This window comes from Bombus fervidus, chromosome 1 (genome assembly GCF_041682495.2).
Source record: "Bombus fervidus isolate BK054 chromosome 1, iyBomFerv1, whole genome shotgun sequence".
Lineage (NCBI taxonomy): Eukaryota > Metazoa > Arthropoda > Insecta > Hymenoptera > Apidae > Bombus > Bombus fervidus.
This window is the reverse complement of record NC_091517.1, coordinates 7,003,038-7,016,714: the sequence shown is the minus strand read 5'-3', so window position 1 is coordinate 7,016,714 and position 13,677 is coordinate 7,003,038. Positions and strand designations below refer to the sequence as shown.

Here is a 13,677-nt window from a genome sequence, read left to right as displayed (position 1 = left end):
GCGTACTGGGGTAAGTGTTGAGGTTTCTTGACTCAGTTCGCAGTTCTTTTGCCAGAGGATTCATCACTCCGTGACCAGATCCTTTTAGAAAATCCTTATCGCTTTCCGTGTTACGGGGCAACGTGACCTCGCTTCATTGGCCCCGTGCCCACGGTCCTCTGCGACGAACAACAGAGCGTCATCGGACCTCCGAAACTATACATCGGCGACGCACGGTCATACAAACAGGTCTGGACACTCATATACCGAAAGCGAGTCCGCCGATTTAAGACAACTCAAAAGATGAACGGTTTCCCCTGGCAAGTCTCCAGACCTGTTTATACATATGTATGATTATGCTTGAGAGTATCGTCAGACGCTATTCAAAGCCGTTACCAAGTATCGAGCTTAAACATTGTTGACACATGTATAATGTTCAATTATAATATATAATTATATTTATATATGTTCAGTTATAATGTTCAGTATTCTTCGAAACGAATCGCGTGATACATCGACCTTGACACGTGCATTTCTTTTATCAAGGAATTGACACTAATATATTCTTATTATTATATATATTATATTATTATTTGCAAAAAAAAATAAGGCAATATAAGTTATCTTAAAGAATAATATGATACTAAAATTCGATGATATAAAATGAATTGTTACTAGTTACGTTATTTTTGGACCAATATGAAATTGAAAATTTTCAGAAATTATTGACATTTTCGGAAAAAAATATAAAGAATTTCAAATTAAATTCTGAAAATTTATAATACTAATATTTACCAAAAAGAAATAAACTACCACTATTAGTTACATTAATAATAATAATGCACACTCAATACCTATCAGTTTCAATAATTTTAAGATCAATATCTTAGTAAATCAGAAGTTATAATATTTATGAGAACTTTCAGGAGAAAATCAATATATTTAAATTTATTTAACTCTGCTGTAGTCCTTGATTTAACTACACACTTAAAGTCTCCGAGACAAAAGTGACTCTTATATGTAAAATTCGTTTTCTTCATTTTATTTTCTAACGAAAGGATCAAGGAAATACTATATGTTATTATATATATTTTTTATAATGCCTAAAAATCTGGTACATTCTACTAAAATTATTTATCTATAACAAGTTGTAAATATATGATAATAGTAGCTTTTGACGTTCGTAACATTTTTGCGAATTTTTCCTTTTGTGTTTTAGTACATATTTGGTATCTGTCTCTTTTTTTGTGAACTGTAACTTTTTCAACCGATGTTGAAGATTCCGACGTATTTATAATACTCCACCATATCTCTTTTGCAGCTTTCGTACGCGACTAATACTTTCATCGTAATATTTTCATAATATAATTTTGTATCAATCCGTTCTCTAAATTTTTTACGAATGCTCTTATTCTCAAAGATGTCGATTTTCACGAGGAATTTGCTTTAGAATATAAAACATAAGCATTCAATGCTGATATGTCCAACACAGTTGAAAAGACTTTTATTGGCCAATTATTATAATTTTGAATAGGAATGGAACTATTATAATGTTATTTTATATTATTTATCTTAATGTCAGCCAATACTTCAAAATATTTCACTTTAATGATTGATTTCCATCTTTACTTCGTGTCTTAATATTTATAGACAAAAATGAGTCGAAGATGTTATATGTAACTTTTTATTTGTAACATACCATTTGAAAAGAGACAATGAGATTTTAATATAATGTCACGAGGATACAAACAAGCATATTCATAATAATTGTTACGACCGTTCGCGGAGAGACGCGATCGCGAGGAGGCACGTCAACGGGAGTCGTAAATTCCCGTTACGATTAAACAATCGACGCCACGAACTGATCGATCTCCTTATTTCTATTACGATAATAGGGGTAGTTAGGTTGAGTTCACACTGTGTTAATATGTATACAATATCGTTTATTCCAGCGGGTTTGAAAAGATGACTAGTTACGTTGATGCGTCGGTACAAGATAAGTAAGAAACCCGTCACAGACGTTTTGACTGTTATAACGACGAAAAGGAACTGATTTAAGGGTAGAACCCGTTACAGACTTGTTAAATGTTTAACGGCGAAGACGAATTAATTTAAGGGTAGAACCCATTACAGACTTGTTGACTATTCTAACGACGAAGACGAAGTGTTTAAGGGTAGAACCCGTTACAGACTTGTTGACTATTCTAACGACGAAGACGAAGTGTTTAAGGGTAGAACCCGTTACAGACTTGTTGACTGTTCTGACGACGAATACGAAGTGCCACGAAAGTGACGATGCTGTGTCGGAGAAGAGCTAGAGAAGGGTGTCTAGCGCACGGGACCATCGGATTTGTTGATGACATTTTTTGGTCGGGAAAGTAAGGGTAATAGACATTGTTTCTGATTGGCTATTAAGACTGTTGGTGGACTAGGAATGGTCTTAGCCGCCCTCGATAGAAAGTTGGTAGTAGGAAGCATCGCACGTGTGAAAAACTAACTTTCCCGTGTTTTCCCGAAAGAAACCATAAACCTTAGAAAACGCTTTTGTAAAAAAATCTTTGTTCGATCTGAAAGACTTTAACTAAAATTTTCTGAGATTTATGGTCTTTCCTTGAGAATCTTAAGGGTACGCGGACACAATAAGGATGTGCAGCATTTGGCTGCCATCCTGCCCGCGGTGTGTGGCCTGGTCTAGGTAGAGAGTCGGTCGACGTAACAATAATTTTACTGAGACCACAGTAGGGTTACAACATTTTTCAGTACTAAAATCTATCAAAATAATATGAACAATATTCATAATAATAATAATCAAATATTATATTATTAATACTGGCGCAATTAACCAAATATAATAATTTCAAATAAAATGCTATCAATCTTTTATATAAAAAGTCTACTCAGCAGTATGAAATTTCCTCAATTTAATTTGACGGAAGGACAAATGTAAACATGTAAGTTGTACGTACTTATTAATCGGATGCATTCATAATTCTGCGGTCATGCCAGATGCGCATCCAATGTCGCGTATCACGCGGAGAATCGTGGCTATTTCACGAAAAGTTAGTTGTTTATAGAAATGGAGATGGTTCGTGGTGCCAAAAATTGATCCGTCCTTTTACACCAATCTAAATATCGAACTATCTCTGCAAGAGAGAAATTTGTCAATTTGTAAATACACACAAAAGACTATTTATTCATCGATTATTGCACGTACATTCGTAACACGAGCGATCTTACCTCACAGAAGCTGTAAATACAGCACGTATTCTATATATTTGCATGCAATTTAGACTCGAATACGAGTTACTCTAGAATTGGTTTGCGTAAGCAGAAACCAGCGTTAAGAGTTCGAAGCTCCGCTAAATTTAGATATTTCGAGACGAGTTTAATTTTCAAAGAGCATCGTATTTGTTCGACTGCATTAATCTCCGCCTTTTCACGCTATTCCCTTGAGTCGAACAGCAGTTCTTTGGAAAGCAACGAAAATCTACGTTATTCCGTCGCTATTGAAATATTTGGCAAATTTGTAGTAAATGTATATTTGTTCTATCAAGTAATTAGCCAGTCAAACTGTAATAAATAATAACCGAGTTTCTTCAATCGATACGTCCACGTGTCTCCGAGTCATTTGGTTTCATTTATTCCATATAAATAGCACATGTGTGTGTGTGTGTAATTGTTTGTCACAGCTTCACCGGAACAGCGTCTTCCCTATTGCATTAACGAACAACGATCTTGAGGATCATCGAGGGACATCGAAAATTGAGAAGAAAAGACTGTTCGGATACATTCTGCCCGATTTACAATTTTCATTAAATGAAAAAGAAGTAAGAGAAGAAGAAGAAGAAATATTCTTCAAAGATAAACGATATCTTTTTAAAAATACAGAATAAAAGGGAAACTTTTTTAATAAGATGCACGGAATAAGTCATCTACTGTCCCACCATAACTCCCACAATGGCGACACAAGGACTGTCAATCATCATCAAGACAAGACTTCCTCCGTGTCTGACACTAGAACACACGACACAAAGATCCTGCAGGAGTTGTTAAATCACAAACATATCCAAAGACGAATATCTCGAGGTTCAGTGAGCTCGACGTATTCTTATGGTTCTTCAACATCCTATGGCTCGTCTCACGGCTCGTCTCGCGGCTCGTCTCACGACTCGTCTCACGGTTCAAACTCTTCCAATCACAACTCATCCCTCCATCACAGTGTGCACAATCACTCGGTGTATCACACGATTCATGGGAGCAGCCACCATCATCAGTCGATTCACCATCATCATCCCCTTCATCATGTTCATCAGCTACAGTCACAATACCCACAGAATCATCAGACGAGCAGCGGAAGAGCTTCACCCACGTCGCTCAATCTGACCAGCGATCACGAGAAGCATCATCATCATTACAGCATTCAGGAGATGATACGACACTTTGGGAGAAGATTAGGCCATATGAGGCGACAGAGCGAATGTCAGGACCCGCCTAAGAAGAAAGAGGAGGATTTCCGAAATAGAAGCCAGAGTCTGGATGGCGGCGCAAAGCATCCTAGTCTGAGGGATGCTGATTGTGAGACCACTTACAGAATCTACGAAAGCATTCTTAGGCAAGGTAACAGAAAAAACGTATCGAAATGTGGGCTGCGAAAATTTATTAGAATTCTGTAGATTTGGTCAGTTATTCTAGGGAGAGAACGAATATTTTTATTGGCACGACTGAACAATTTTATTATTAGATACTAATTTCTTTTATTTTTAATATTAATCAGTTGCATATATGTATATAGCTAAAACTTTTCATTTGTCTGTTTGTAAGATAGACATTGGGATGGTGCTTAACTCGATGGTTGAACAATTCTTTTTATCCTATATTTATCTATGAAATAAAAGTATTACATAATTGGAACTTCGAGACTCGAGGCACAATTGAATTAATATTATTAGTGAAATTTTACAAGAATTATAAGTTGCAAGTTATCAGTACTAATAAGTTCTTTTATAGGTTTGTTTGCTTAACAAAAGAAATGAAATTTTACAAGTGAATTGTACAAATTTCCGCAATTATTTGACGAGAACCTATAAAATTATAAAATAAAAGTCAATAACGTATAACCTATTAATTCGCTAATATTACCAGTTAAACCCTTTCAGAGATTTTGCTATTCTGTTTTCTAATACTTCAAATTAATATCTCTATCGTAAATTAAAATAAATTCATATCGAAGATCTAACGCTTTTAATTCGATTAATTCGAATGAAAAATATTGTACGCATAGATTATAGATCGTTTCTCTTCTTGTTTAATTTGATAATTTAAGTAACTTCAAACTTTTATATTTGTTTGCGTCATAAAATTGCAAGTGTAAGGCGCGTTTATTTACGAGAATATTTGAAATCGTTGTTGGTTTACGCTTATTTTCCTATTACGTAGCATTACGCAAGTTGTTTTTAAGATTGTCGAAAGTGGGTATTCCCTCTATTTCGATGTGCCAAATTGAATTAGACTATTCGCGTTCGAATTTCTGAAGTATTTAAAGATATGTATATGTATGTAGAATGTATATAATGTCATTGTAAGTCTATATGGTTCAACATGTAAATGTCAATTATTATTATTATGATAATCAAGTTTTAGCCGAATAATATAAATATAGAACAATAATTCTAATTTCCAAATTAAATATTTAATATATTTAATGGATTAATTATATAAAAATATCATATCGTTATTAAAGTTACTATAAAGTATCACTATAAAATTTATTATCAAAATGTCATAAGAAGAATATAAAATACAAAGGAGAATGAATTTACAGTTACCTACAGGCATTGATACGAGACACGAAGAATTATTTCTCTATTTCAAAATGTTCGTCGTTTCTGTCGATACAAGATTGACAGTAGTAAAAATTGGATTTAGTCCTCTACATAGTTCATTTTGATTCTTTTCTTCTCAATGAATGAAACTTTAATTCCGCGTATCACTTCATCACGTATTAATTCTGATTTTATAGGAACTCTTCCTTTTTTTTTTCTTCACGTTATCAATGGATAAAATTCTAATGGATATGATTGATGTAATTGACGGAAAATTCAATTTATCCATTCTATTGGATAACATATACATCGTTTCCATAATTTTTTCTTAATTTTTAATGTTGTTTGTCAAAAGATAGTTCCAAGCATTTTTTGCAAGGATTCAATATCTATGGACATGATTGATGAAATTCAAGGAAAACTATATAAAACTTTATATAATGTTATTATTCTATTGGGTAACGTTACACCGTTTGTTTCAGAGATTCATAAGTTTTGTACAATTTTTCATATTGTTCATGAATAAATGATCTCAATTTTAAATACCATTTTGTGGAGACTCAATGTAGTTAAAGAAATTAAATTGCCATTATAATTGTGTTTGAAATCAATGTTTTTATTACTGGTAAATCTCGGGCGTTCCTATATAATTAATGCATTGAATTCTTGCTCCAAATGAGACAATATTTATTTGATTCAAAATATCTCTCATTATTTGACACTTTATAAGAAATAACTTCTTCCACTCTCACTAAATGCATCACAAAGTTTAATATCGATACTTGCTAATAAGGCTACAAACTTTTTAAGCAATCCAATACATATATTGCGATATCGATGACCTTTTTCCTTTTTTGAATTGTACTTAATAACCATGATTTCGTTTCTTTCATATTTCGTATTTTTATTGAAATCGTTTAATAAAACCTCGGACAATTTATATTTATATAATATTCCTTCTTATTTTGACTCGTAGAACGCACTGATAAAGGTATAAATATTTATACTGTTATTTTATTTAATAATATAAGTATTAATAATAGTAGAAATAAAAGATGTCTCGTCTCAAGGTTTATTTTTTAAATGATTAGGAATTGGAAAAATTGTTATAAAAAGAGGATGAAATAGTGTATAGAATGAGGTATGTCTCGAAATTAACTTTGTGCCGTTGATGCATTATGTATGAGCTCTTTTCAACTGCATGTAATTTCCGACTATCTATAAAAAAATATTGTTATAGAATACTGATACTTAAAAATGATAAAAATGTGAAATTTTATATATTATTGCGTAATGAATGTGCAATATAATATGCGTGAAACGATTAATTTCTATTCTATTTTGAAATATAGGCCCATAGTTCCTCTTCGTTTGAGCGAAGAAATTATTCTATTAAATTATTACGAATTATTTCTACTAGTGTACTGGACTTACAATTATTGTAGTTGCACTATACTTGTGCGTTTCTACTATATTTTTGACTCCCAATAAATGACGTCGCGCAATATTTTGTTCTGCAAGCTCAGCTCCGTAGAGTTCAGTTACCATTGAAAGATCAAGAATCACCTTGACCCGATCGTATAACTATTCCGCTGTCTAACAATAAGTGGTTTACATATTCAATACCTCATTGCAGAGTTTACCAGCTTCATCAGCTATTCACGTATACATATATTTTTAGATCCTCCTACCGTCTACCTCCTACGACCTTATTGTTAGTTTAAAATCTTGCACGTAATATTCGAGCAAGCAAGGGAACTTTTGTCTAATAATCTAATTCACAACATAAACTGATTTCTACTCATGATATGATATTAACTTACTATTAAACTGTGAATGACAAAATAATTTTAACCGCTTTTGGTAAAGTACTTTCTTATATCTATTTGTCTTTTTTTTGGACAAAATGTATGTACATGTATGTATAATATATACTATTACTTTTTTCCCCCGAATCCTCCATATTCTGTAGATATTTTATTCTCATTCTGTTCGTATCATTCTATGATTACTATAGAAAGCTTTTATTACATAGAAGTAACTATTGTTTTTTCCATATTTTCATTTCTCTAATTAGAATTATTATTTATACCGGTAAAATCCTGGAAATACAGGAAAGAAGGTTAAATTTCTTCAAGGTAAAATTGATCGAGTATGTCAATTAACTGGCCGTGAGATGAAATATTATCTGAGCGATGCGAATGTGGAATGTAACGAGGAAACCGAAGCCGAACGTTCCTTCTTCATTCTAGTTATTCCAAAGGTCACTTCCACCGTTGTGCATCATAGTTAGCCCTCAGATATATTTAGGAATTTATGAGAAGATTAGCAGTGTAAAAATGCACAGGATGTTCCAAACGGTTTCGTTTGGTTATAGTATTTCGTGAGCGAACGAAATTTCTGCGTAGGTTTCATTTCTTTATTTATATTCATAGAAACGTGAAGTTATTCATTAAATACGTCAATTTTTATAGCGAATAAAATAACCATCCGAAACTAACAATTGAAACGAATTCCGGTCTTCTGTATCGTACGTGATAGGAAATTTTAACAAGGAAAAGTTTATTTTACGAAATGCACGATCGGAAATCTTGATGCTTTTGGCACCGCGCTGCGCCACGCCATCCAAATCGTGAGAATCTGTAGAATTCAAATTTTTCGTTTCTTACGTTTCGAAGAATGCAAACGAGGTAATATCACGCAACAGAAATGAGACATTCTGTTTTATGCGGGCAATGTGATAGCTTATTTTTTCTTACGAAGCATGTGCAGTAAAACTTTGTTTTAAAAAATCACATATTTATGTGTTAATATCATATTTTTAAATTTCTATTTTATCTACTTATCGTTACACTACTATACACAGCTATTATGTCTGCTTATGATTACGCTATTATCTACATATCTACATATAAATAGTTAGTTACTATTTGCTGCAAATAGCACTATATTTGCAGCAAAGTGATTTATATCGGTCACAAAGTATTTGCACACCTTATCTATAGATACACTTATTTTCCAAAGAAAATTTTTTTATCAGGTTCTACATTTCATTTTGGTAGTACGAAATTTTTGCAGTCATATGAAAATACATACTACCAAATGATAATATATTTTAATATATATTTAATTAATTGGTGTGTAAATGTTATAATAAATACAGTGGTGTGCAAATATTTGTTGCAGCCACCGTACATATTTGTAATAATTGACAGGTTGAAAATCGTAATAGCGTATGTCAAGATTTTGAGAATTTGGATTTAGTCGCGTGTCTCAGCTCTTAAAAACATCATCCTACTAAATGTCATAAGAGGCTTATAATCAAATAAATTTAGAAGAAAATATATAACTTTATTCTCTGTCATAGTATAAGTCAATACTTTTTTCTAACCATGGATCAATATTAAATTTGAATGCATTTTTTATAAAACTTAATGAACTAATTTGGCTAAACTAAACTAAACTAAACTAAGCTAAAAGCTTTAATTCTAGGTATGTAATAGTTATAATTTTGTTTCACACTTGTCAAAATATATCGAATCTGATAATTCATAATTAGATGAACTTTTAAAGACTATCATGGATGAAATGTCACGTCATGCGAATTTTATTCTAATGTTAACCTGTAATAATACTGATATTTATTTGTCATTTAATGTTGAATATAATGATAAGAAAAATTGAATTTGTGTTTGACCTTATTGATTTTTAAAATAAATATTTCACCCATGATAATTAACGTGATTTCCTTTAATGATAGCTACTAAGGGTTAATATCATTTTTAAGAAAAATATAAACTTATTAACAATCAAGCGGCGAAACCAAATCACTCGAATTTCCACAATCATTCGAATTTTCAATCATCTTTATATACAACGGTCTGTTATCTTCTATCTTGATACAATAATAGATCTCTTATTATTTTAATACAATGAATCTCTCCGGTTGGAAGCAAATCATATCTTTATCGTTGTATTATAATGTACATATAAATTATATCTTCATATTTGTATTATACACACGTACGTATGTACTTATGTAAATTACATCATACTTATATCTTTGATTTGTAAGCCTACAATCAACCTTTCTGAAATTGATTTATCTTTATTACAGTCGAATCTGGATAACTAGAACTTCTATAAGACTGCAATTTTGATCCCCTTTCGCTTCGCTGCGAGAACTTCTAGACGTCGAAATAAAATTGTAGATGCATTATTTTATCTCGGTAACTCGAGCTTAGAACAGCCAGACCTCTACTAGTCGAAGTGTTTATTTTTAAAAGTTGAATTTCTATTGCTGCTGCCTCTACAACTCAAAGTGTAACCATAGTTATGTTATATGTTGTAAGATGTAAGAAGCCACTTATTCGATATTGTCTCCTTTCCTCCTATTGTTAGAATTGTCTCAAATAATGTAGAACGGATAACATAAGACGTATCCCTACTTTGTCGCTCTCCAACTATGTGTATATTCGTGAAACAAATCTTTCTTCGTCAGTCGTACACTTACTATCTCTCGCGTCTTTAACTTTTTATTTATGTACGTTGAATACGATGAATTCTAAAAGGAAATGCTAACTCTAAAATACTAACACTTTCTGAAAAGATGAATGTGATTGTGCGTTCGTAAAAAACTTCAGTATGTCGAATCTTCGTTTGTTAAATCTCTTTTACTTGGAAACTTTCGATAAGTCTATAATTCAAAGATTTTAGCTCTTTCTTTGAGGTTCGAGATTACCGAGAACTTCACAAGCGAGTTCAATGTGAACACCATTGAAATGTAAATAGAGTCGCATGAGATTTTATGTATTCCCATAGAATATAGCAGATTGCACATTGTACACGTCTGCCCATAAATTGTGTTAAATTATAATTAGTTAAGGCCAGCGTTGGTCAACCAGCATGGCCAATCCGTAAGCATAAAATTTATCAGAAAGAAGAAATTTAACAAGTTTCATTTTCGGTGATTCACGTATGGGTCATGATGAGCCGAATTTACATATACAATGACGTACCATTGTAATGGCGTGTAAAAGGAACGATGAGTATCTTATTGCAAGTATCGCAACATAATTTAAATATAAAATCTTCCAAGAAGTTTTTTATCCACAAAATTTCATAATTTAAACCTGAAATTTTACAAGAAACTTCTTGACTCACTACGCACAGAATCTGCTTAATGTTAATGTATTACTGTATACGATGAGCAAATATTTGCTAATAATAAAATAGATGTCTATTAATGTGTATCGTGTTCGCATATACGTATTTATATATCAGTTTGTTAGCTGGAAAAGACGAGTAAACTCGTTGTTACATAAAGTTCTCAATGTCTTGGACATAATAATTTTGTTATTTATGCATTTACAATTTTCTAATCCGCCATATTAAAAGTATTTCATTTTTATGTAGTATATAATTTTTTAAAAATAAAAGTAAGTTGTGTTTATTGACTTTCAATTGTATAATTATAAAAATTTCTAATTAAGAAATGGTTCGATTAACAGGTTATATATTAAACGTTAAAAGTGTTTTGGTACAATTTAAATAATATTGTAATGTCGCGTATTTTTTTAAATTTTGTTGATTAAATAGAATATGATTTATTAAATGGAATATGATATTCTTGTTACCGACTTGGGTTCGTTAGAGTAGTTTTATATTTCACTGATAAATGGAAAAGAAATATTTACTGACTATGGCGCTTACATACACAATATGATGGAAAATGCACAAGGTAGAAATATAAGTGATAACTCTTAACATGCAAGGCATCAACTTTCATCGACTGACAAATTATTTTTTGATTCTGACACATCTTGCAAAACTACCGAGCGACCTTCGTTTCTGAACACATTAACATACGTTCAAGATGTTTCATTTGTCTTTTCTCCGTATCTGCCTCCGTATCTTTGTTATTTTTAGCAGTATAAAATAAGTATTATGTAAAGAGCATCATAAAAAGACAATTTTAGTATTCGAGTTTGTTTTTTTTTAAATTTCTGACCTCATTGATGAGATGATAATATATGTATTTGAGAATAATACTCGTGCCTATCTTTGTTATCATATTCTTACATCTTTATAACTAATCTATTAAAGAGCAGCATAACAAAATTATCAGTGATCTTGGAAACTGAAAAACAATTTTGTGATTCGAAATTTATAATTACAGTATCTTTTGTGTAGAAATAAACAATTTTGCTGTTAGTATTTTTCTTGTTCCTTTTTGTGCTGTCAAAAATATCGAAGATGTAAACTGATGAAATGCGAAGATTGACAATGTAAATGTAATGGAAAAAGAACCGTATGAGATGTTGCCCGGAAAATTCGTACCGATTTTCGGTAGGTGACATTAGGACAGGTTTGAACATATCAGAATGACATGTGTACATATTCTAAAAGGTGATCTTTCAAACATCTTTAGAAAAAAATTTGGTTAGCAGACATTAATTTTTGTTACTTTCATACTCTCTTAAATATGGAAGGAAACAAAGTGCATTATAGGCATTTGGTGCTTTTCTTCCACCGGAAAGGCAAAATGCTGCACAAGCAATAAATAAGATATGCGCTGTTTATGATGAAGGCACTATAGCTGAAAGAATTGTGCAGAGGTAACTTGCTAGGTTTAAAGCTGGTGATTCCAATCTTGAAGATAAAGAACCCCCAGGTGGGCCCTCCATACTGATGAAGATTAGATCAAAACTCTGATCGAGAATAACTCATGTTATACGACACGTGAATTAACAGAAATATTAAAAATATCAAAATCCACCATCCACGATCATTTTGTGAAGCTTTACTATATAAACCGTTTTAATGTATGGGTTCCCCACGATTTAACGGAAAAAAATCTGAAGGATCGTATTTCCATTTGCGACTCACTCTATAAAAGCAGCGAAAAGACACCATTTCCGAAGTAAGTAGTGATGGGGGATGAAAAATGGATTATTTGTAATAATGTTGGGCGGAAAAGATCTTGGGGAAAGCGGAATGAATCACCTTTAGCCACCCCAAAAGGCGGTCTTTATCCGAAAAAAGCTATACCCTGTGTCTGGTGTTTCTACTAAACAACCAGACGATAAATTCGGAAAAGTATTGCTCGCAATTAGGCGAATTAAAAATAGCAGTTGAACAAAAACGTCCAGGCAACTAGGGAATCGGAAGAGCGTTGTGTTCCATCAGGACAATACGCGGCCTCGTGTGCCATTGTTTACTCGACAAAAAAGCTGTTGGAGGTTGTTTGGGATGTGCTACCCCACTCACCGTATTCACCAGACATTGCACCCTCAGATTTTCACCTTTTAGGTCATTACAAAATTCCCTTAATGGTAAAAGCTTTAACTCTTTGGTCGACATAAAAAGTCATATTGAAATGTTTTTCGTCGAAAAACCTGAGAAATTCTGGAAGGATGGAATATTCAAGTTGCGTGAAAGATAGAGAAAGGTTGTGGAACAAAATGGTACCTATATAATTCAATCGTATACCGAAATTTAAATGTGCTGCATTTGAATTTTCCTTAAAAATCGAAACGAACTTTTCGGAAAACCTAATACATACATGCCCCCTGTTATTTCTAACGGCTCGAGGTAAACCACGATTGATTTTGCCTTTTTTTTAATGAACCATGTGACGTAGAACGCAGAAGAAGGAGAAGAAGAGAAGAATATTAATATTATAAAACCAGTTAGCTCGTCACTCGAAATAATAATATCGTGATCTCTTAACCTCCTATTTTTAAACATGTCGGTTCATTTTTGTTATAAATAAATTATATCATATCTACATTTACATGAATCATTATTCTTAAGTTAATCTTAATTTAGATTGGTTCTCCTTCGTTAATATTTTATTCTATCACGCTTCAATTAA

At 32.2% G+C, this 13,677-nt stretch overlaps 2 protein-coding genes across 2 annotated transcripts in view; one reads left to right on the top strand and one right to left on the bottom strand.

The window, feature by feature from the left end:
* The window catches only part of Fws (Conserved oligomeric Golgi complex subunit 5 four way stop), a 221,738-nt gene that overhangs the window by 114,074 nt on the left and 93,987 nt on the right, over positions 1 to 13,677 (bottom strand). The gene's annotated exons all lie outside the window — the stretch shown is intronic.
* Snf4agamma (SNF4/AMP-activated protein kinase gamma subunit) overlaps positions 1 to 13,677 on the top strand; it is a 132,019-nt gene that overhangs the window by 77,213 nt on the left and 41,129 nt on the right. The gene's annotated exons all lie outside the window — the stretch shown is intronic.